At 39.8% G+C, this 25,693-nt stretch overlaps 1 protein-coding gene across 2 annotated transcripts in view; it reads left to right on the top strand.

Moving 5' to 3' along the window:
* The window catches only part of MGA (MAX dimerization protein MGA), a 219,752-nt gene that overhangs the window by 63,360 nt on the left and 130,699 nt on the right, over positions 1–25,693 (top strand). Inside the window, exon 1 of one of the 2 annotated variants that reach the window (XM_027869893.1) lies at positions 8,644–8,800. The exons of the other annotated variant lie outside the window; for it this stretch is intronic. The gene's annotated coding sequence lies outside the window, so the exon portion shown is untranslated. Of the gene's footprint in view, positions 1–8,643; positions 8,801–25,693 lie in introns of those variants that run through there. 2 annotated transcript variants of the gene reach the window in all.

Below are 25,693 nucleotides of genomic sequence, written 5' to 3'. Positions count from 1 at the left end.
AAATTCCTAGAAAATGCTGTTTGCAATAGGTGAGTCCACTTTCTCTCCCCATACTTTCTTCTTAACCCTTTATAATCTGGTTTCTGGCCTTATCATTCCACCAAAACTGTTTTCTCCAAAGTTAACTATGCTCTCTTACTTGCCACATCTAATGGCCTTTTCTCAGTCCTCATTCTCCTTGACTTCTCTGCAGCTTTTTGATACTCTCTTCTCTCTAGGTTTTTGGGACACCACTCTCTTTGTTTTCCTCCTACCTGACCACTCCTCAGTGTCCTCTGCTGGATCCTCATTCAGGTCAAACCCACTAACCATGGCTGTCCCATAGTCTCTGTCTGGGATCCTCTTCTTGATCTCATCAGCTCCCATGGATTTAATCATCAGGTCTCTATGCTGATGATTTTCAAATCTCCCTATTCTGTCCCAACCTCTCTGTTGACCTGATTCAGTCTTACATCTCCAATTGCCTTCCAGACATCTTGAACTGGATGTCTAATAGATATTTTAAACTCAGCATGTCCAAAAGTGAATTCATTATCTTTTCTCCTAAATCTGTCCCCTCTCCCTCTTCCCTGTTAGAGGAAGGCAGCCATCTCTCAGTTCCTCAGTCTTACAGACTAGGGCAAGGGTCAGGAACCTGTGGCCTTGAGGCTGCATGCCACCCTCTAGGTCCTCAAGTGTGTCCCTTTGACTGAATCCAAACTTCACAGAACAAATCTCCTTAATAAAATTCTCTGTTCTATAAAGCTTGGATTCAATCAAAAGGCAGAACCCAAGGACCTAGAAGGCCACATGTGGCCTGGAGGCCACATGTTCCCCACCCCTGGGGAGTTATCCTGGATTCCTCACTCTTTCTCTCACCCCCCATATCCACACTATTGCCGAAGTCTGTTGACTTTACCTTTGCAAGATCTCTGGAACATGCTCCCTTTTCCTTTGACACTGTCACTACGATGGTACAGGCCCTCATCATCTCATGCCTGGACTAGGTGGGCCTGCCTGTATCAAGTCTCTCCCCCGTCTAGTCCATCCTCCATTTAGCCACCAAAATTCTTTCCTAAAGCACAGGTAACCCCCCTGCTCCATAAACTTCATTGCTCCCTACAGATCAAATATAAAAATCCTCAGTTTAGCGTTCAAAGACTATCATAATCTAGCTTCTCTCCTCTCCATGTCTCTGCCCCAACAAACATTTTTTCAATCACTTTATATTTTACTTCCTGCATCATACTCTTCATCCTCCTGGATTGAAGTTGGCCTTCTTACTGAGACACTCCATCTCAGTTCCAGGCATTTTCTCTGGCTATCGCCCTCACCTGGAACACTCTCCTTATCTCCACTTGCTATCTTCCTTTAAGTTCCAACTAACTAAATTCCTATCTTCTATAGGAAGCCTTTCCCAACCCTTCTGAAATCTAGTGCTTTCTTTTAAAAATTATTTCCTATTTCCTGTTAGCTTATACATATTTGTTTACTTGTTGCCTTCTCCATTAGACTGTAAGCTCCTTGAAGGCAGGGATTTTCTTTTGTCTCTTGTAACCCTTGTGCTTAGCTTAGTGCCTGTCACATACTAGACATTTAATAAGTATTTATTTATTAAATATTTGGTAAGGCCAGAGACTTTAGCCCCTAGGCTGAGGGCTCACTCAAGAAAAAGAAAATGACTAGGAAAACAGTATAGAATTCTTGAAGATGTAGGGTTTAGATCAGCACCAGATACCATATACCAAGATAGATTTTTAATGGATTCAGGACCTAGACATAAAAAACTATATCATAAGGAAATCAGAAGAGCAGGGAAGAAATTAACTTTCAAATATGTGGAAGGGGAAAATTTCATGACCAAAAGAGAGAGGGCAATAAAATGGCTAATTTCGATTATACAAAATTAATAAGTTTTTGCTGAAAGAAATCCAATGCAGATAAGATTAGAAGAGACTTCATGCTTTATCAAAACTGTCTGTTCCTCACGTCTATAATGCTTTCCCTCCTCACCTCTGCCTCTTGGTTTCCTTGGCTTCCTTCAAGACTCAGTTGAAAGCCTACCTTCCACAAGAGATGTTTCCTGTATCCTGGGACTGATCATGCCTTTCCTCTGAAATTACCTCTCATTTATATTGCATACATATCATAAGCACATAGTTGTTTTCCTGTTGTCTCCCCCATTACTATATGAGCTACAAACTATGTTTGTGCCTTTTCTTGTCTCCGCAGTGACTGACATATAGTAAATGTTTATTGACTGACTGATTCCTCATCTTCTATCTTTTATAATGTAGTTGCCTAACAGTCCAAAACTGTGAAGAGGCAAGCTGTTCATCTGATTGTCTATGAGGTTATTGATTCTCTGTCAGGTTTAAGTATGGGAATAACAGACTGACCTTGAATAGTTTGTCTTCTTCTAGCTAGTTTTAATTTTCATTTTATCTTATTGGAGGTAGTACAAGGACATGAACACTGGCTCTGGAGTCAGAGGATCTGGGTTTAAGACTCATCTTTAATGCTCCAAATCTGTGTGACCTAGAGCAAGTCATTTAACCTCCCATGGCTTCAGTTTTCTTGTCTGTAAAATGAGGGGGGTTACACTAGAGAGCCTCTGAGGTTATTTCCTACTCTAGGTCTATGGTATTATGATTGTGATTTCCTGTATTTCAATCTATTATCCTGTGTTTTGTTATATATTCCATAACTGTGAGTTCATGGATTATATTGTCATACTATTTAAAGGGTATAATAATCTGATCTCTAGTCAATGAAGTGGAGACTCGTTCTATCACCTTTGCAAGGCTGCTTCTCTGATTCCATTAACCACCTAGGTCAGATTAAATAGGTAGCTGTGTTATTAAAAGCCATTATTTTGGATTTAGTATGTCTTTCTTGAGTACTACAATAAGCATCATATTAATAGCTACCCTTTTTTGAATCACTAATTCATTAGCATGCCCACCATGTCAATAATAATTCTTAACCTCAATTCTACTATTTTAGTAAATCTACTAAAGTAAATGTGTTCAATCCAGTGTATGGAATGAAGATCAAAATAGGATCACAATTAAATAGTAACAAACAACTATATTCCTTATGGTTTCCACATCACATAATGAGCTTCTTTATGAGCTGTTTATGAGTTATGGCAAGACATATCAAACTGTCTGCAAGAATAGTTGACTTAACTATTTCTCTACTGACCAAATATTTGGCAGTTTCTTTACTGACCAAGCATTTAATAAATCTTTCCAAGGCTTCCAACACAGTAACAATTACAGAAATAGTTCTTCAAGCAAGGTTAGAAAAATAAAACAAAAACAGTGTTATTGGATTCTGATATAGCAGTTCAAGGTTTACAAAGCACTTTACACACATCATTGTACTCCGTTCTCATACAATTTAGTTACTAGGCCATCAGATATGAAACTGCTAAACCACTGAGGACCATATCCTATTGTCCTGTTTGTCCCTTTCTAATGTGGGTGGGCCATCTTCCTGCTCGAGCACGACAGTCTTTTTTTACTTTAGATACCATGATGACTATTTAATTTTTTAACTCTTTTCCAATTCATTTCTGTTCTTCACTCACTTTTAGCCACCACATTTGATTACAAAATTCTAGCAGCATATTTAAAAAAAAAACATTTCAAATCTAGGAGTTATCATTCTTTCCCCATTTACACATACAAATACTGTATTAATATATAGTAACTTTTGAAGATAAAGCTTCCTTAGAGTAGTTTAGAAACTTTTTAAGTTATAATTATGATTCAGATTTACATTCTTGTTTTGCTGGCAATTTCTTTGAAGACTATATACAGATACCATGTCACTCGATTAAAAAAACTTCTCATTTTATTTTCTTTGATGATATGCTTATTTTATTGATGCATGTTACCTTTATATCACAGTCATTTCTAAATGCAAAGAAAAATCCAAACCTTCCTGAGATTGTCCCTTGTAACAGAGTAACAATTAAACAAAAAATGTTTCATAAGGTTACTATTAATCTGACAGAACAGATCCAAGAGCATCACTGTCCTCCCAGTTAGCCAGACTTGTAACCTATGTGTCATGCTTAACTTCTCACTCCCACTCCCCATACACATCCAATTTGTTGCCAAATCTGTAATTTTTATTTTCATGACATCTATATATTTATTCTTCTCCACTCACATAGTTACTACATTAATTTAGATTCTGATCATCTCTTTCCTTGGTTATTGTAAATAGCCATCTAACTGGTCTCCCTGCCTCAAGTCTCTCAACACTCCAGTGTTGTATTCTTATCCTCCACCAAGATAATTTTTGTAAGGTGACTTGTAAGGTGACTGTCTGCCCATGGCACTCCCCTGCTCAGTGAGCTTCATTAGTTCTCTCTTACCTTCAGGATCAAATATAAAGTCCTTTGTTGGATAAAGCTCTTCATAGTTTGGCCCTTTCTTAACTTTCCAGTCATCTTACACTTGACTCCCCTCCATGCAGTCTGTGATCAGCTACTCTGGCCTATTTGCTGTTCCTTCCATACAACTCCCATCTCTCTCTTCTGTGATCTCTTCTTTCATCTTTGCCTGTGAGTTTGCTTTAGTTTCCTTCAAGACTCCACCCATATCTTGCCTTCTTCAGGAAGCCATTTGTTTTTTCTTGCTTTTAGTGCTTTCCATCTTGTATGTACCTAGTTATTTACAGGGTTTCTTTCACATTTAAATGTGAGCTCCTTGAGGGTAGAGACTGTCTTTTGCTGCTGCTGCTTCTTCTTTCTCTTCTTCTTTTTTTCTTTTTTTTGCTTCTTTTTGTATTCCCAGTTCTTTGCACAATGCTTGGCACATAGTAGGTACTTGGTGAATGTTGATTGATTGATAGGAATCAAACTCTGGCCTTTTGTCTCCTCATCCAGGGTTCTTTCTGTTATCACCATGCTCTGGCCGCAGGTATGGAAATAGACACATTACATTAAGTTCAAGCAACTTGCCCAAGATGATACTGTTCAGTTTTAGAACTGAACTAAGGTCTGTTAGAACACTAGAGTCTATTAGAACTTCATAGAGGTGCTGAAACCACAACTAAAGGTATAGTGATGGCTTGGTTCTTCTTCCCTGGAATCAAAGTGGCTTAAGCAATTAAAATTAAACTTAGAGTTAGGTACTACAACTCTGATTTCATTGAAATAGGGAACTCCTAGTTGAGGTAACTTCTACCAATATAGGTCAGCATCTTCTCTGTAATTTAACAGTTTTAGAGAGTTGCCTAGAGCCCTTAGAGGTTAAGGGTCCAGGGTGACACAGCCAGTGTGTTAAAGGTGAGGCTTAAATCTAGGTCTTCCTGGCTCGAAGGCCAGATCTCTGTCTACTATGCCACTCTACCTTTCTAACATTAAACTTAAAAAAGGGGAAAAATCATAATTCTAAATCTTACTTTTCACTAAGTTTTACAAATAGTTTCATACTAAGTCTTACTCCATATCTTTAATCTCAGCTTCTTACAAGAACATATTCTTTGTTGTAATTTCTCAGGCAGAAGTTTTATTTCTCCAAAATGTGCTTGATGTTTTATCCATATATTAGTGTATGTCCTTCCCTTGTTGTAGAGACAGACTTCTGCAACATTTCTCATATATGTTCACTTCTCTCTGTTCACACGCCCAACCACTTGTATATGCTGTCTTGACTTCTCACTTGGATTATTTCAGGAGTGCTCTAATTGGTCTCCCTTGTCTCCCTTCCCTCTTCAGTCCTTTACTTAGTTGCTAGAGTGACATTCCTAAAGCACAGGTCTGACCATATTATTTCCCTGCTCAATAAAATGCAGTGGCTCCCTATTATCTCTGGTATAAAACACAAATTCCTCTGTTTGCTTTTTAAAGCCTTTTATAATCTGACCTCAAACTGCTTTTGCAGATTTATACATTCCTCCTCTTCATGCATTCTAGAGTCCAGCCAAATTGGCTAAGTTACTTTTCCTCACACATCTTCTATCTCCATAAGGGCCTTTGCATGGTCTGTTATATGATTGGAATGAATACATTCTTCACTTCTGCCTCCTAGAATCTCTAGTTTCCTTCAGAGATTAGCTTAAATGCCATCTACATTGAGGCCTTTCTTGACCCTTTAGCTACCAATGCCTTCTCCTCAGAATTACTTTATACTTATTTTGTATGTATTTCGCATATATTTATATGTTTATGTTCTCCACAGCCTGGAACCCCAAAAGGACTCTCTTTAGTCTTTCAGGTTCACATTGCCCCGACAGTGGTACTTTTCTGCTTTAAGAAGTGTACAGTGGAGGGGCAGCTAGGTGGCGTAGTGGATAGAGCATCGGCCGTGAAGTCAGGAGGACCTGAGTTCAAATTTGGCCTCAGACCAAACACTCGACACGTACTGGCTTAGCTGTGTGACCTTGGGCAAGTCACTTAACCCCGATTGCCTCACTAAAAAAATTAAAAAAAAAAGAAGTGTACAGTGGTTTTTTGTTTGTTTAGTTTTGATGAATAACCTTTTCTTTTAAAATTAAAAAAAATATTATTAACACTCATTTCAAATTTTTTTTAAATTTCCAAATTATCTCCCATTCTTTCCTCACCCCTTGCAGTGGTTCCTGGCGTATGTTTATTGTTTGATCAATTGATCTATTGATTGACTTGAAATTGTCGAGGGAAAGGATAAAGGAAGGTGTTGCAGAGAGGTAAGGGAAGGAATTTTGTGAGCAATATTCACTAGAATGAATTACAGAAATAAGTTTGTGAGAATACCACACATATCCATGTGCTTGAAAAACTGAGTAGTTCTGCCAGAAGGTGAGAGGATGGACGAAAGGCAATCCCGATTGAATTACTTTGTTAGTCCTGTAGGGGTGATGATGAAATTCAATCAAGGGCAGGAGAGAAGCATAGAAGGGCTTGGAGGGCTGTGTGGAGCCAGCAGCTTTAAGCTGTGGGGGAGCAGTTGGTATAACTTATGTTGTTCTTCAGATAAGCCTTTAAAAAACTGTGATTGCAAAGTGATAGATATTGAGAGGGGCATGTAGAGTCAAGAGGCACCATTTCAGAAGTCCTTGGAATTTTTTTTTCCCCTCTCAGATATCACCTCTCAGCTGCATTTGCATCCTCACACCAGCCTTCCCCAATAACAGAGAAAAGCAGTTAAGCAAAAGCAGTTAACAGTGATGCTGCATCTGATAAGAGTATGAAACATTTCACTGCCATAGTTTTCTACCTTACCTAATAGCGTGCAGTCATCTCTTTTCTGAGGCCAACATTGGGCACTATTACTACACAGCATTTTCCTTTGTCTTAATATTCTTTTATTTTCAAATAAATTTTAATTTTTTTCAATCAGCAAAATCCAAGTTCTTTCCCTCTCACCCTACTGAGAGTGCTCTAATTGATCCTCCCCCTCCCAGTTGAGAATGAAAGAAAAACAAAACCCATGTTACAAACAAGTATAGATAGTTAAGCAAAATATGTTTCCTCATTGTCCCTTTCCAAAAGGAATATACATATACATTTATACACACATACATATATATGTACATATATATATTTATATACACACTTACCCAAGCACATAAACATATCTGACTTTCAGCTAGTCCAGTTATTTCAAATTTTTTTTCTGTTTTCAACTCATTCGTTTGTGCTGTGAGATAGCTTACATCTTCTGTTTTTTCAGTCTTTTGACTTTGTTTTAATATTTTTTGTGGTCCCAGGGAGTCATTGGTTTCTATTTGATCCATTTCAATTTTCAGGGAGTTTGTTGCTTAGGGAAGATTTAGTCCATGGGTGGGGAACTCGTGGCCTGGAGCTGCATGGCACCTTTTAGGTCCCTGGGTGCGGCCTTTAAACTGAGTCCAAGTTTCAGAGAACAAATCCTGTTATTAAGGGGCTTTGTTCTGTGAATTTTGGATTCAGTCAAAGGGCTGCACTTGAGGACCCAGAGGGCCACTTGTGGCCTTGAGGCTGCAGGTTCCCCACCTTTAGTTTAGTACCTCTTGTGTAAAGTTGTTAATTCCCTCTCTAGTTCTTTCTTTTTTTTTTCTTTCATTTCTTTTCCAATTTTTTCCTCAAGTACCCTTATTTCACTTATTAAAAAAAAACAACAACCAAGTTTTTAATCTCTTTCTTAAAAATCTAATTTCATCTCTTCTAGGAATTCAGGTGAATTTGTGCTCAAGCTATGTTTTACTTTGAGGTTAAACTTGTAGATGTTTTGGAATCATTCTCTTCTGCATTTGTGTCCTGAGTGTTCCTTGTACCGCAATAGCTTTTCTTATGGTGAATTTTTTGTATGTGCGCTCATTCTTCCCTCCTTCTTCCTGACTTTGGACTTGATGTTAGGGGCTGGGCTCTGTGTACTTCTGTAGGGAGAGTCTGGGCTGGTCCTGTTGATGCTTTCTTGGGGTTTTGAATATTGTGCTATTCCATGATCTCAGGGGTAGCTCAGGGTGGTGAACCTGCAAGCTTTCAGTGCTCATAAAGTGGTCTGATCCAAGGTAAAGTGTGATTTGTGGCTCCATGTTCTGAGCCCTGCAAGTTCCTGACCAGGATTTGGGTCTGCTTCCACTGTCAGCCTGCTGGGAAGTTCTGCAGGTTCAGAGTGAGAGAAACATAGGTTCTCTGCTGGTCTGGAATTTCTGCCCTGTTTTTTCCTTTTCAGGCTTCAGACTGCACTAGAAGCTGAAACTGAAATCCCACGCTACTCATGGGGTCAGAGCCACACTGATCCTGACTGCTTCTGAACTTGGTCCTCTCTCAATACGCCACTCCTGTACTCAGGTTCCTTCCTCATTCCACTTTGGATCTACGACCCTGGACTGTACGGTGGGTGCCAAAGCTGCCAGTTAGCACTGGTTCCTGTGCCTTTCCTGAGGTCACAGGGCCCTTTTGTAGATCTGAAGCTTCTTACCCTAATGTAGCACCTCTTCCCTGCATTTGAGTGTTCTATACAGCTTGCTGGCCAGACTTAGTCCCCGGTAGCCATTGATCTCCATGTCTCCATACTGACTTGGCCTTGGAAAATGACTTACTGTGACTTTTTCTTGGATTTCCCCATGAGATGTGTTTTCTAGACTTGTTTGGAGTAGTTTTTTTTTTTGGTGGGAGGACAGGGATGAAGTTAGAGTTTGGTATACTTATTCCTATTCCTTCATCTTGATTCCATCCTCTTATTGCATATGTTGATTTCTTCCTTGATTTCTCTCCTTCCTGATCCCCTACTAGTGTTTATGTACTTGTCAACTCCTTGGAATTCCTTCCTCTAGGAAGGGAAGCCAGAGGTACATTTCCTGCCTGTCCCTTTGGTAATCTGGTATGTCTGTACACAAAGTTTCTAGGTTCCAAGTGGTTCTAGCATAGTCTGTAAAAATCCATAGAGGATTTTGTTTTAGTGAGTTAGCAAGCTCAGCATTGTTGTCAACTTGATCTGACATTTCCTTTTGCCATGTGGTTTGTCTACACCAAAAGGCAGGAGTCTGGCAATAATGAGTGTAACTCAAAATTTTTACCTCTGTGACCCCAGAGGGCCATATTCAAGTACATTATGAGTAGGTGAAAATCACAGGAACCACAAAAGAAGGAACGTTCAGTTTGTGGCATAGCCAGTGTTCCCAACATAGTGTCTGTGTCAACTATGGTGACAGTTCTCTCTGTTCCCGTGACCAAAATATCCTTGCCCATGCCTACCACAGACAAAACCTTCTTTTATGAGGATAGTAGGATCAGATGTTGGTCTTTTTGAGGCAGTGTTTGTGTTTAGGACTGAGCCCTACATTTTGTGATAAAACAGTCCTATGTGGGGAATAGGCATTGTGGGATCCTGGAAATGTTCCACCTGACCTGAATTGGCAATTTCTTCAAAGAGAACCCTTTAATCATCAACATTTTTAGATTCAATGAGTTTAGTGCCTAGTTCTCAGTTTTCCTCTATATTCCAACTCATATTAGGGCACTTCATTTGAACATATTGATATTCAAATGTCCTCATTTCCCAGTTCTTTAATCTCCTCAGTTCCCGGTTCCTACTCCTTCAGTCCTCCTCAGCTGCAGATAGGGATGGTCATACCCCTGATCTTGCTGACTCCCCCAAGTGTTTTATTTCCTGTTAATGAACTGTGAAATTCCTTTATTTGATCATGATCTTCTGTCTTTTCATATCACTCTATGCCTTTTGACTCCTGCCTCTTGTTTTTTGTCCTTACTGTGTGACCTCCAGTTGTTCTACCCCTTAACACTTTCAACTAGACCATCTCCCCTACATTGTCTACAATCTTCTCCATTCCCATTCCTGATCTCTTGATGAGCCAGTTCAACTTTGTACTGTCCTCTGATTTTGAATTCCTTGTCCTCTGGTCCTGTCCCAATCAGCTTGCCAAACCTCCACCCTGAATTATTCTCACCATTTACTTCTTCCACTCTTATTCATGTGCTGCTGAACAGAGCTGGAGGAAAACCATGCTGACTAGGTCCATTACAAATTTATGCTACCTAACCTTGACTGGGCCTTTACTCCATACAGAAAGACATTCTTATTACTTCTTCCTAATCATTTCTTAAATTCTGTTTGTTGTTGTTTGTCTTTCATTCTTGAAGAGGAACAATGACATCATGAGTGTATTGTCTTGACTTGTGTCTGAATTGGATTTGAGTGAGGCAGAGCTGTGCAAAGTTGTCAGCCTCCATCTCTCCTCCTGAGTTATTGGAGTCCAGTGGCAAGACAAAGGTCAAGATGACTGGTGATGTCCCAGGATGCAGTGGGTGATGTTGGCCTTCCTCTTTTTTTCAAGCCTCTCATGGAGCCTACTCCTCTACCCTTTCATTTGAGGGTGTTGTCTTATATTTCACCAAAAAAATTGAAGCCCTTCATTAAAGGCTTGTTTAGTGAACTTCAAATCCCTTCTTATCTCACATACATTTGACATCTCTTCTTTTACTCCAGTCTCTGATGATGAGGAGGTTTTTCTACTTGCCAACCCCTACATGCACCCTGGGTTCCATCTTCTCTTTTCTTCTCTAGCAGTTTGCTCCTAATATCATCCCTTTTTCTTTTTTTTAAACTTCAGTCTCTCCCTATTTATTGACTCCTTCCTTGCTGCCTACAAACATGCCAAGTCCCCTCTATCCTTAACAAAATCCTCACTGGATCCCACCATGCCCTCTAGCTATCATCCTATGTCCCTCCCCTCCTCAGATGAACTTGCTGAAAAAGCCATCTTTAATTATTGCAACCACTTTTTCTCCTTTATTCTCTTTTGTAGCTTTTTCAGGCTGGCCTCTGACCTCTTCATTTAACTGAAACTGCTCTCCACAGAATTACCAATGATCTCTTAATTGTAAAACCTAATGACCTTTTTTTCCCCCAATCCACTTCTTTCTTTTCCTCCAAACCCTTTCTTTTTCCAAACTTACCTGTTCCTTTTAGGGATACCATCATCCTCCCAGGCACCCCAGTTCAAAACCTCAGTCTCATCCTCAGCTCCTCATTCTCACTCATCCCATATAGCCAATCAGTTGCCAAGTCTTGTCAGTTCTACCTCCATAACATCTCTCACATCTGTCCCCTTCTCTCTGCTCATACAGCCACCACCCTAGATTCTTACCTGGACTCATAGCCTTCTAGTTAGTCTCCTTGCTTTATATCTGCTTTATCCCAACCAAAAGTTATTCCCAAAGTTATTTTCCTAAAGCATAGGATTGACTGTGTTTTTCTCTCCTTACCCTCTCTCACTCTTTAAGCTTCAGTGTGTAATAGACTTCCAGGATCATATATAAAGGTCTTTGCTTAACATTTCAAAGTCTTCGTAACCTGGCTCTTTCAGATTTTTTCATTCTTATATTCTACTTCATTTCATGAACTCTTTGATCCCACCATACTGGCCTGCTTGCCATTCCTCAAAGGGCTAGTGGGTCATGCTGCCCTCCTTCATTGTCTTCCTTTTTCTCTTCTCCCCCTCATACATGTACAGAGAAATCTCTCTTTAGAGATGGAATCAGGGGTGGTGACTAGAGAGTAGGTCATGTCCTGTGTGAGGAGAAAGTTCAGGCTGATAATGCCCATGTTACAGGGGTAGGAGTAGAGAGAAGGAAGTAAGTACCTTTTCTTTTTGTTTTCACCTTAACCAAACAAACCTCCAAACCCAGAAAGAAGGCTAAATAAATAAGGCTGAAATGACAAGTTTGGGGTCAGACTTTAGATGACCAGATTAAGGAATCTGTGTTATACAATGAAAGCAGTGGAAGAATTTTGAACAGAGGAGTGCTATGATCATACCCATGCATTAGGAAGATTAGAGAGAAGAGAGTCTAAAGATAGGGAGTACAGTTAGGAGACTGTTTTGGTGATCTAGAGCAGAGGTGACAAGGGCCTGATCTCGGGTAGTTGTGGTATGAATGAAGAGGAGAGATGAATGGGAGCTGGATTTTGGGGGTAGAATTAATAGGTTTTGACTCCTAAGTAAATAAACGAACTTAGGGGGTAGTTTGGAGGCCCCACTACTCCCTTTTAGTATTAGGTCATTGCTCAGACAATGTAGTCTCCCTGAATCGGGACTTAATCACACATACTTCCCCATGACTGCCTTTATAGTAGTTTATCCCTTCCAGAAGAGGACCAATGACATCACCAGATGATGTCTTGACTTGTGTGTGAATTGGATTTAAGTGAGGCAGAGTTGCACAAAGTGGTCAGCTTCACTCTCCCAGAGTCATTGAGGTCCAGTGGCAAGACAAAGTCAGGATGAATTGTGATGGCTCAGAGTATGGTGGATAACCTTGGCATCTTTGATGTCTAACCAAGTTCTAAGTGTTCCATAGAGCCTGCTTTAGCCATCTTTATGGCCACCATTAGAATAAATTGTTCTCATCTGCCCATTCCACTGGGCGAAGTCTTTATATGCTTGGGGTAGACATCCTCTTACCTCACTGATGGGTTTGAGGCCTGTTGGTTACCCTCAACCTGGTCTAGCCCATCTGCTAAGAAGGTTTACTTGGGTGTGGTCAATGCTCATGCTATAGCTTCTTGGAGGCACAGGTGAGATTTGGGTGAAAGGTAGACACCAAAAGTGGGTGAGCAACACTGAAAAGGGCTCTGCAAGCCCTCATACCGGAGGTGCTGGTCCTCTCTGAGAATCCAATATATATGCTCCACTTATGAAAGTACTGAATGGATGAATGAAAAGCATTTATTAATATTGTACACCTACCATGTGACAGGCTTGGTGTTAAGCACTGGGGATACAAATACAAAAGTGAGGCAACAGTCCCTGCCCTCAGTGAACTTGCAATTACATAATGGGTGGAAGCACATATAGGGGAGTGGTAACCAGGGAAGGGAATTTTGGTCTGGAAAGTCATGGGGTTAGTGAATGGAGGCTGAATGAGTATGAATTTTATTACTGTTCCCAGACCTAGAGGTGAATGAGGGGGAAGAGGGAGAATATCCACATGGGAGGGGAGGGAAGGAAGAGGTTATGCCCATGGTAGTGGAGTAAATTACAAGGAGATGGCTGGTACCAGAGGACTGGCTAGGATGTCTCCCTTCCAGAAAAATTCTCTGGGGAATGTATATAGAGTGCTCCAGACCTTGAACATAGCCAATTTTAAGTGAAGTCAAACTCACTGTGAAGGTGAGAGTCAGAGTGACGTTACAGGAGAGGGGAATGGCCCAGGGCTTAAAGGATAAATTTTCAGTTGAATTTTCAATCTTTGTTTTGGAGGCCAAAGGAGGAATGTGAACAGGAGGCATGCTTCCAAATTGGCAGGACCTTTGGGATAAAGTTGAAGCAGTTATCAGAGTGGCCATTGACTCTCCCAAACACATTGGAAGGGGAAGAGGACAGAATAACCAAGAAAAGAAAAATGTCCAAACAATCTGACTAATCTACTAGAGCAGACAAATACGTCCTTGTACACCCACTGGGAAAAGGGCTTTGGGTAAAAGAGCCTGGGAAGGCTTACAAAGAAAATTAATTACATGCAATGTCCAGAGTATGCACAAAAAAGCTGGCTTATTATCTACTTGAAAAAAGTACTGGACTTGGAGTCAAAGACCTTGGTTTGATTGTTACTTACTAGCAAAGTGTTCCTGGAAGTCACTTAATTTCACTGTGCCTTACTTTTAATGTCTCTACAAACAGGGATAATGTTCATAGTATCTCTATGTCAGTGAGTTGTCAGCAAAGGGCAGTGTAGATAAATATTAAAAAATCTTGTAATTATTATTATTGATACAAATGTGATTAATAGTATTAACATAGTGGTCATTACAGTAAATGTAAGCAGTAATTGGCCACTAAGGGAAAATTTTTCACAGATCAGGGTTTGAACAGGCCTATGGTCATGGGAACTGATAGAAAATATCCTCACCTAGATTTGTGTTAGTCTATCAAGTGAGATAGTTTTTGTAAAGGGCTTAGCACAGTGTCTGTCACATAATAGGTACTATATAAACACTATTATTATTGTTGTTATTATTCTTACTAGCCATTTTCCTCAGGGACACAAAAAAGGTCTGGGTGATCCTGCTTTTGGCTTCCATGACACTCAGAAGAGAGGGGGAGAAATGGAAGGAGGAGGAGTCTGCTTTCTAGGAAGATGTTAAATTTACCCCCTTGGGGGAGGCCTGTGCAGCTCAGTAGCTGAGGAGGAGGGGAGTGGAGGGAAGGGGATGCAACAGCCTTGTAAAGAATGGGGGAGCAATGGTGATCAACTGCAGAGTTACAGTGACACAGAAAGAAAGAAGCTCCGTAGAGAAGGAGTCATGTGAGACTTGCCGGGGAAGCTTCAGGTTTGATGTCCCTTTGGGCATTTTTTCTGTTCTTCTGGGAGTCCTCCCTTCCCAGAAGGGAGACTAGCAAGAGTGGGGCCAGCCTGTCTCTGCTCGTTATAGTTGGTGTGTTAGCTGCAGCCTCACCAACTTTTCTGAAGCCATTCCTTTTCCCTTTGGGCACATTTGCATCAGCAGTCAGGAGCTTGCAACATCTATTCAACTAGTGGTTTTCAAACTCTATGTAGCTATGCTCCCTTCCTTTCTTTTTACCCCCCCCCAAAAAAAAATTCCTCCCTCCCTTTCCATGAAACAGTCTACATGGTATTAACTTTCCTTAGTTTCTTCTATTATTCAAATTAAATATAATTTTATAATACATAAATAACAATAAAGATAAGGTATAAAATAAGAACTAATTGTTGGGCTGCATTCACTCTTACATGACTATAAATTTAGAGATGGTAGAAACTTTATTTTTACAGTGGAGGAAACCCAGGCCCAGGGAAATTAAACAGTTTCTTCAATTTCATACATTCATTTATGTAACCAAGCTAGGATTTGAATTCAGGTCTTTCTGCATCCAAAGCTAGTATGCTTTCCGCAGCAGCATCATACTGTGCAGAGATAAGATTAAAACATGACTGCAGCCACTGGCATCCTGAATATTTAAAAATCTGGAATGGGATATGTATATGAGATCAGAGGTGTGGGAAAGACTGGTTTGCCAAAAGGCCCCCCAGCACATTTCTTTTGGCAATAGGGGAATGAAAGACCTTGGACTGGATATTGAAGCCAAGATCAGAGGGTTATTGGAATAGCTGTACTGATTCTCTAGTGCTGGGGAGTCCCCATATGTACATGGGCCAGCATGGGTTCTGGTCCCATCCACCACAGGATGGGTGTAGTGGGAGGCATTTAGTAGGCAATAAGGCTCTATCCCCACCTGGCTTTTAACTTCTCTGGGTATAAGTTCTACACCCAGAGCTGGAAGAAGAGCAGGTGCAGGGAGGGTAGACTATTTATGGAGCCATGAGGACATGAAGTAAAGTTGGAGGAAATGAGGAAGGGTTAGTGGATCCATATTCCTCCTATTGTAGCCCACTGTCCTACTTGTGTTTGGCAAAAGCAGACATCCGTTTCTACCACAACTTGTCAGTTAGAGCTAATTCTTCCTGTTAGTCTTGCTTTTTACTTTGATTTTAACTTTGTCATTGAAAAATTATGTGTGCTTATGTTAGGGTTGCACTTAGACATGTACAATAACTTTGGCCTTTGTTTCATGACTCCTCTGAAAGGACCTCTTACAGCACCAGGCTTCCCCCCTCCCCTTCTCCATATATATATATCTTGCCTGTTCTCCGTATCCCACACTGAAGCTCTGGGAAAAATTACTTATAGCTTAGGTTTGGCACACGTCTAGGGTGTCCTCAAAAGGAGGAAGGGGTATAAAGGTTCTCAGTGCCACACTGTAGATGAGGTATAGGATAACTATTTTCTACATACAAAAGGAATGCTAAAAGAAATTAAGACTCACAAGTGCACATATGAAGCTTAAACATGAAAGCAATACTACTATGATACTGTTTTGGGATCCTGGTACTTAAAACATCAGAGCACTAAACATTTGTAAGGAGTGCTGAGCTGTTATTTCATCTTCACTTTTACTCTGCACTGTCCTAACTCCCTCAGGATCCCTGTATTTTAGCAAGCCAGGTCAGGCTTGGACTCACCCTCCTGTCAGGCTATTCCTCCAAGAAGTGCTTTTGTGGATACTGGGGCCCCTCCTATTCACCTAGATTAACATATATGCTGGCTGCCATGAGTACACAGTTTATCACTTTACCAGGACTCTGAAAAAGGCCTGATATGCTCAAGAGAGAGAGGTCTATAGGGTAGGGTCACTCCCTTTGTGGTCTGTTGAGAGGGTGGCTCTTCCTAACCCAGTGGCCAGTTCTTTCTGATTTGGCTTTGATGCAGTATCTTCCCCTTGTGGCTGAGGGTGGAAAGGGGACAAGAAACTACCCAGAGTTTGCTTCATCCAAGTTCCTCCTTCAGTACTGACTCAGTCAGACATATATGGCCCATCATAAAGGGCCAGGACAGATGTGTCACCAAAAGGAATCCAGATCCAAGGACTACACATGTGGCACTAGAAAAGGCCCAGTTCCAGGCATGCTCCAAGGGATGTACAGCCAATCAAGGGACCTTCCTCAGATTATATTTGTTACCTTAGCAAGATTAATTGGTGGGAAACTCAACTGTACTTTCATCTGAAATCAGATTATTTAGAGAGGCTGGGCCTCTAGTAACAATCATCTTTTGTCTCATTTAGTCCCATGTTGGCACATAGGACAATTTTTACATACATATTAGATGAATGACAAGCCCTATTCATTTAACAAGAGAGGTGAGAAAAATAGCCAGATCTCTCTCTTTAGGGGCCAAGTTGTGTTTGGATCAAACCTGATCTCTATGCACATAGGTCCAGAGTTTAGAGGAACCTTGGTAGAAGAGGGAGGGGGCAAGTTCCTCGGTTTTCCTTCTCCTTTTCTTTTCCAGAACCATCAGTGGTTCTCTATGTCATTATACTATTGTGAAATGACGTTTTATTTAACCAAAAAGTGTGTGTGTGTGTGGGGAAGCTAGAATATCTTTTGGGAGGCTGGCAGACAGATCTACCATGCCTGGAGTGTCCTCTTTCCTATTTCACCCTGTTGAAATTCTTCTAATTGTTCAAGGCCCAGCTCTTCCTTGAATTTTTACCTGATTCTTCATAGCTCTTATAATGTAATATCTGACTCTTCATAGCTCTTATAGTGTAATAGAATTAAAGTGACATTTAAGTGCCCATTGTATGTAGAGCATTGTGATAGGCACTAGGGAGATAAAAGTTTTAGATAAGATTCCATAATTGCCATCAAAAAGTTTGCAATCTAGTGCAGGGGTAAGCACTAATATATTTCACTATAATATATAAAATACTATGATGAGTGCATTGGAGAGTTACAAAACAGTGCTTCTATGAGATTTGAGGGTAACCATGATCATTTAGGGGATCAGGGAAGAGGAGATGGTATTTGAGTTGGATTTTAAAGGGTAAGTAAGAATTTCATAGGTAACAGAGAGAACATTCAAGCATAGGGACTGGATAAGCAAAGGTATGGTGATATCATCATGCAAAGCAGGTGGGAGGTGCATCAAGTGTATCAGTTTGGTTGGAGTGTAGAGGCATGTAAGGGAGTTAGAGGAAATCAGTCTTGGGAGGTACAGCCTTAGGGAACTGTTGAAGATTTTGAACAGAAGAGTGATGGTCAGATCTTTGCATAAGAAAGATTATTCTGGCAGTACTATGAACTATGAATGTGTTGTGGAGGTATTATGGAGAATGGAAGCAACATGATCTATTATAAGGCTATTGCAGTAATTATAGTGGTGGTAGTGAAGACCTTTACTGCTACAGTAGTTGCACTGTTTGGAAAAGAAAATGTTGTACAGATAGAATCCAGTCTTAGTGGCACGTTGGAGATGAGGGGTGAAAGGAAGAAGTCAGTGATAACCCCAAAGTTGTGGCATGGAAGACCAAATGAACAGTGGCACCACAGGGAAAAAAAATTATGGTCAGAAAATCAGGCTCAGGGGGGAAAAAAGAGTGTGCTTCATTGGATGTGTTGGGGTTGAGATGCTGGTTGATATCCAGGTAGAGATAAAAAAGGCAGTTGGAGATTCAGGTCTGAAACTTGGAAGAAAAGTCAAGACTAGAAATATAGGTATGGAGGTAAACTACATAAAGGTGGTAGTTGATGCCAGGGAGAGCATGGAGAGACAGTAAGAAAAGAGGGCCAACAATAGGCCCTTGGGGAATATGAAGGTATTTGGAAAAGAATAAGTCACTTGAAAAGCATTCAAAGAAGGACCATTTAGAAAGATAGGAGAACCAAGAGAACTCATTCATTAATTTAACAAACATTTATTACAGACATACTGACTGATTTGTTGTTGTTCAGTTGTTTTTCAGTCATGTCTTACACCCAAACTCATCCTTCTTTTGAACTTCCATGTTATTGACAGTCATGATGTTTTGCTCCCTCCCTCATGGGGAAAAGAACATTGCTTCATTGACCATGCCCTTGTGAAAAAACAAAGCCATATGATATCTTTTTCTATTCATTAGCAATGAGCTCTCTCCTTCCTTCTTTTTGCCCATGAAAAAGACTTCCTGTTAAGCTATTTCGTGCAGGAAATAGGGACATTGCAGGCCTTTTTTTTGCATTCTTCTCTTCCATCCCACCAAGTAGCGTAGATTCAAATGTTGGACTAGAAAGAAACCCTAGCTGACAGGGATCTGAAATCTGATCTAAGGGTTGATATAAAATGTTACTGAGGATTATTTAAAAAATAACATCTATAGCTCTAAAGTCTTTATACCACATCTGGGAAATTTCTTGGTATAGTCTTGATCCTCTATAATTACATTACAAAGAAGATGTGAAATTCCATGACTACATAGATTGTTTTATTTTATATAGCAAAGATGTAAGGGAAAAGGTTTCAGCATTTGTACATAGGAACTTCATCTGATATATTTCAGAACCACCTCCTGTGACTGCAAGTAATGGAAATGGGTACAATCACTAGTCCTATTGTTCTGGGTTCAGCTCCAGAACTGGAACTGAGACAGCGAAAAATAAACCATAGGAGTGCTAGATGATGTCTCTGACTCCCAGCTTTCTCAGCAGTTGATGAGGTTTTCAGACACTTCCTGTCTTAGCTGCCTAGTTTGGACTCACCTCTCCATTGTAGTACTGAATTGGCAGCTTGCTGTTGTTCATTTGTTTCGGTCATGTCCAGCTCTTTGTGACCCCCTTTGAGGTTTTCTTGGCAGGGATATTGGAGTGGTTTGCCATTTCCTTCTCCAGCTCATTTTACAGATGAGGAAACTGAGGCAAACAGGGTTAAGTGACATGCCTAGGGTCACACAGATCTGTCACTCTATCCACTGCACTACCTAGATGCCAACTCCACCCCCCCCCCCCCAAATTGGCTGAACTTCATGCCTAATGCTGCTTTCCATGTGCTGGTCCCTACTCTACTTCCTAGTTTAATCTCAGCTTCCCCTTCATTACTCTGAGGAAAACCACTGCCAGCATCACCTTCTTGAAGTTCTCAGTCTCAGTGTGGTCCCACAGGAAGATATGAGCAGGCACCTCCCTGCCTTCTTTATGGGTGTGGAATATTGAATATGATGTCAGTGATTATTCTTGACAACTTATGAGACATTCCACACCTGTAGTTTCTTACTTTTCTACTCATAAGAAATATATTTCATTATTTGTCCTCTGGGACCAAGATTGGTCACTACATTCCATGTGATGTCAGCTGCCTTTTAATGTTTTCATCAACATTATTGTAGTCATTGGTTCTTTTTCTTTTGCCCTGCATCAGTTCATATTAAGTTTTTCTTTGTTTATTGACTCATTCTTTACAAAGCATAAACTGGTGATTAAAATGCACCGCAGATTTCTTCTTGAGGAGATACTACTCCACCTTAATCAGTGTTTAGCATTCTCCCCAGCCTGCATACATACCTAAAAAAGAACTTTATTATGTTTGCTAGAATGTCACTTGTGTACTAACTAGTCATGCATTTGAATCATGATTCATTTGACAGAAACACTAAAGTAACTCTGTCAAAGTAATTGTCCATCAGAATTTCTTATTGTGACTAAGTAGCAGGTTTTAATCAGGAGGTCCATTTAGAAAGAGTTAAGTAGTATAGACTTGCTTTAAGGAATGTTGTAGATCACAAAATTCATAAGGGCTAGAAAAGAGCCTTCATGAATTGTTTTAAGAATGTCACATAGCTTCTAAAATCAGGTGAGAATATTTTTTTCTTCCTATCTTATGGCAAATCTGGATCTAAGAGCTGTTTTTTTCTCATTCATATGTTCGTTCAGAATGGGATTTCATTAGTGGCATTCTTCATTGGGTACCTTTTATTTGGCTTTTGTATTCTACTATCTAAGAAGTTCGTGAAATTGAAATTTTTTTAGGAGGTAGACTATTTATTCTCTTTGGCATTTACTCTATTACCTTGTAGTGTTCCCACATGAAGGAGGATTCACTTGTGAAAAACTGAAGGTATAGAGAATTTTCTCATGTGTTCCATAGTCTATTAAAGTTTTTTTTTCTCCCTCATTCTGCTATAGCAGAAGGAGACTTTCACAAATATCCCTAGAAGCTGAAGGAAAACTTGAAACATGGAGTGATACAAGGAAAAGATTGAATTATTTATAACATGTCAGCTGGCTGTTCTGTCTGTAGGCAGACTCCTCTCTCGGGCTGTCAAACAGGCCTGTTTGAGCCATTATGTACATCCTGTGGATGCGTGTAATGACTTTCCATCTCCTTTTTTTAGTAGGCGAAAAAGGGTGTGCATGTACAGTAGCAGTTCTGTTATTTTTCTGATAAACGTGGATTTAGATAAAATCTTGAATGAGGAAGGTTTGGTACTCTGATGGCTATGGCATTTCTTGTATTGATACAGGTTGTACTCCCTTCACGCTTTCTTATAAGCTTCATTCTTATCCATATTTCCCTGTATATCCCCTAGAGATTATCCTGTGTGTTAGAGGCCTTCTTCTCATAGTGATATCAAGGGATAACACAGGTTAAACATACTTGTTTTCCATTTTCAGTATTTAATCAGCCCACCTCCATTTCCTGTGATACATGTATTTTCTATTTCATGTGTATTAAAAAAAATTATGTTCTAACATCTTTTTGCATGTGTAAGGCATTTTTGGTAACTTGTTGCAACTCATACCTCTTTCTGTTGGCCTTTGGGTTTTTAGTGATTTTAATTTTTCTGGGATCATGGAGTTCTATAATTTACCATTATAGCATAATAAGTAGAATACTTTTGTTAAAGAGATGACTTTTGCAGAATATTACATGTTCTGATTTAATTTGTAGTGAGAATGTTAAGGTGGACTCTGTTCCTCTAGGAGTGGGTCAAATTAAGAGTCATTGGGCAAACATCAAGCATTGAGAATGTCAGGAGTTAAATGTTTATACATTGTTTAAGAATTGTGATTTTTCTACCATTTTTCTACCATTCTACCACTTTTTCTGCCATTTCACTGTCGCTGTGGAAGTAGAAGAAGCCCACCCAACATGGAGGACCATTTTGTGTTACTATTTCATTTGTTGCCATATCCAGAAAAAGTCTGCCATAGCCAGACTTTTAGTGTTGATATTTTAGGCACATAGGCAGCCTTGTCTTTATTAACATACAGAAGTCTATTGCCAGGGCCTGTGCTCAGCAGTAACAAGGGCAGACCAAGCAGCACTGGGTGTAGGCATTCTTCTCTCCCCCCAACCCCTCACGTTTGCTAAATTTTGTCTCCAGGTTCTGGTATTCCTAGTTATGACTCAGTCAATTCTTTAGCCTTTCCAGATCGGTAGAACATTTCAGAACTTGTTCTCTGTTGTTATAGCCTTCAAAAGCCAGGGTCATCTCCATATCATAGTGAAGCATCAGAGTAGTACTTCAGTGGAGAGTATTCTTTCCTTTTTTTTCCTTTATGTACTTCAGATCATCATTTTCGAAGAGGAAGAAATAGTGTATTGGTTTGAAGGTAGGCTATCTCAGATGTACCTAGTCAGTCTTTGGAGGCCTTGAAATAATTATACTCTTTGGCTCATTCCCTCATCTAGGGTTTCCTCCTAAGAGCATCAGAATTTCACCCATTTTTACATCTGCCCTAAGGAGATTCAAGTTTCTCTGTAAGCATCAAGCTGACAAAATATAAAACATAGAATAGGTTTAAGACACATGTAAAGAACAGAGAAATATCCTAGCCTTTTAGCAAAACAGTAGTTATGTCTCACCTATAAGCAAGTACTATTTCCTTCCTCCGTACCCTTAAGAGGGTCAATGACAGACCCTGAAAAAAAACCAAAAAACAACCCTCACAGTACTGATAGGTCAAGTCCCAGTAGCATGGATAGAATTGAGGATCTTGTTGGATCAATTAATCAACAAGTATTTATTAAGTGCCTTTGTCTCATTATTATGCTAGGCATTGGGGTTACAAACACACAAAAGAATTAAATAGTCCCTAGTCTCAAAGACGTTATGTTTAATTGATGTTGTCATCTTTTTACTTGCCTGATTTCTTCTGTGACCTTCATTCATTCCCTTCTTCCAGCACCTGTATACTGGTCTGCATTCTGCCCATCAGCTCTTGGCCTTGAAACTTTCCAGCACTCTGTACAATACCAATAGATTGTTGAAGCTCTTTTATCCCTTGGCTTGGCTTGATGCTTAATCAGCAACTGTTGCCTCTGTTATCTGCCACAGTTCATCTTTCTCATTGTCACCATACTCCAGAAGCACTATCTGTGAGAGTAGTGTGGTACAGAGTAAATAGTGATGGATTTATAGTCAAAGGACCCCAGTTCAAATTCTGGCTCTATCATTTAATTCCTTTGTGACCTTGGGTAAGTGACTTAATGTCTCTGAGCTTCAGTTTCCTCATCTGTAAAATAATGGTATTTTACCTCTGAAGTTCCTTCTATTTCTAAATCTGTGATCCTATGATATTGTACCTCCTCTTCCTTATAATCCTCTCTTTGCTTCTTTAGCAATATAGTAAAGCGTTACTTTGCAGCCTTAGTAATACCTCAAGACTTCACCCGCACAGTAAAGTTCAGAAAGGAGAGGCTGCTAAATTCCTCTTGTTATGAGAAGAGGTCATCTGGGAGAAATAAACATGGCCTGAGCGTGTGATTTGGTACACAGTGGTTGGAGAAGACAAGGCTCGAGTGAAGGATTCAGGAAAGTGGCACTTGTTCTGTCTTTGCATCCTCTATCTACCATTCACACACTTAATTTCACACACACGTACACACACATCAGACCTCACTACTTGCCATCTTCTGAACACAGTATATTCTTTCTTGTTTTCATGACTTTGCATGCATCATCCCCTATGACAAGAATATCCTTTTTTTCTCAATACCCATTTCTATTATAATTCTCTTCTTTCACAGTTGGTTACTATCTCTTCCATGAAACCTTTCCTAGTTGCCCTAACAAATAATAATCTTTCCATATTCTAATCTCATAGCACTTTGCACTTTTCTTATTCTAGAAATGGTTATGGAATTTGGTCATAATACTTCTATGATGATAAAGGGAACTTTTCCTAAATTTACTATGTTTTAACGATGAGAGATGTATAAAATATCTTGTCATGATCCTGTTAATCTTAGTCACGTATATTCTGTGCTCAAGGTCACCATATGCTTTCTCCCTCTTCTGCTCTGTGGACTCTCTTCTCAAAAAGGACTAGGAAAGCTCAGAAAACAAATTATTCAGATAAGTGGTATGATACCAAATCTGACCAACAGCGTCTCATCGCTGCTCCTCTGGGCTGATATGTAAGATGTGTGTGGACTCGTGTCTAAATACACAATACTTAAATTAATGGTCTGTGTACAGCCAAAACTGTTCAGTTCTATATTTGCCCTGGTATTTTCTTTTTTTTTTTTTAAATCACATAATACATTCTTACTTCAAAACTCCTTTCTGCCACAGGCATGTGCATACAATGTGAGTATACCTGGCCCAAGCTGTATGTATGCCTGTGATCTTTACATACACTTTTATCTCTCTCATTTTTCCTCAATCATTATTCCTCCATTTATACTAAAATCATCTCATGACAATCTGTAAGAAATTAAGAGATGGTTTAGAGAAATCTAGAAAGACTTATGTGAAATGAGCAGAATCAGAGGAACAATTTATACAATAATAACAATATTGTAAAGATGGACAAATTTGAAGTATGTAAGACTTCTGATCACTGCAGTGACCATGCATGATTTCAGAGGACTGATGATGAGGCATGCTACCCACCTCCTGACAAAGGTCATGTACTTAAGATGGAGAATGAAACACATATTTTTGGACATATTGAATGTGGAAATTTGTTTTACTTGACTATACATATTTGTTACCCTAGTTTCTTTTTTGTTTGTTTTGTTTCAACATGGAGGGGTGTTGGAAAGTAGAGAAAATAAATGATTTGTTAATTGAAGCATTTTTTTAATCAAAGAAAGCTTAAGAAAACCACCAAAACTGACTCTTGCTTACATCATAGTTCCCTTATCCCATTTGCAGAATCCAATCACTCTGACCATAAATATCAATTAGATCTCAATTCATGCTCTTTCCTTCTCCACACCAAGTCCAGTTTCTAACCAACCCTCCTCATTAACTCCAGATCCTTTTAGTGGTTCCAGGGGAAAGCTGGCCATCGTGTAGCCCCAGCCTCAGCTACACAGTTATTCATCCTTTCCCAGAATTATCAGCTTTTGACACATCTTGCCCCAAATTTTTTTGTTCAATAAGAGGTTCTGATAGCCAAAGCTATGGGTGAGCTGCTGCTTGTTTTGTATATGCACCAAATGTAATCTAAGCATATCAGTGGTGTGGAGGTGGCAATGTTATGCTGGTGAGGAAGATTAGTCACTCTCTTCTGTCCCTGACCCTCATATGGGTGACACCATTTTTTACCTGTTCCTCTCCTCTTACATGACTTTCTCTCCAGTTTCTCCCTTGGCTCCATGCCTCTGGAGGATTGGTTTTCCAATCAAACTTACTGTAGGAAGACAATGGAAAGGAAAATATTTGAATCATTCTCTCTTTTACTAGTTTGAGCTTCTTCCAACCTCCTCATACCAAATTGCTTACTTGTTTGTCCAGAAATATATGGTTACATATTTTTCTTTCTCCCCACTATGAGAATTACAAAATGTGAAGCACTAAATCTCTTTCATTCAGCTTAAGCCCCCAGCCAGGAAAAAAATCTCCCTGGCAAATATAGATTACAGTTATGAAATCTCTCTCTCTCTCTCTCTCTCTCTCTCTCTCTCTCTCTCTCTCT

Source organism: Vombatus ursinus, unplaced genomic scaffold (genome assembly GCF_900497805.2).
Source record: "Vombatus ursinus unplaced genomic scaffold, bare-nosed wombat genome assembly UNPS02014794.1, whole genome shotgun sequence".
Taxonomy (NCBI): Eukaryota; Metazoa; Chordata; class Mammalia; order Diprotodontia; family Vombatidae; genus Vombatus; species Vombatus ursinus.
This window is presented reverse-complemented; position numbering and strand designations above follow the sequence as displayed.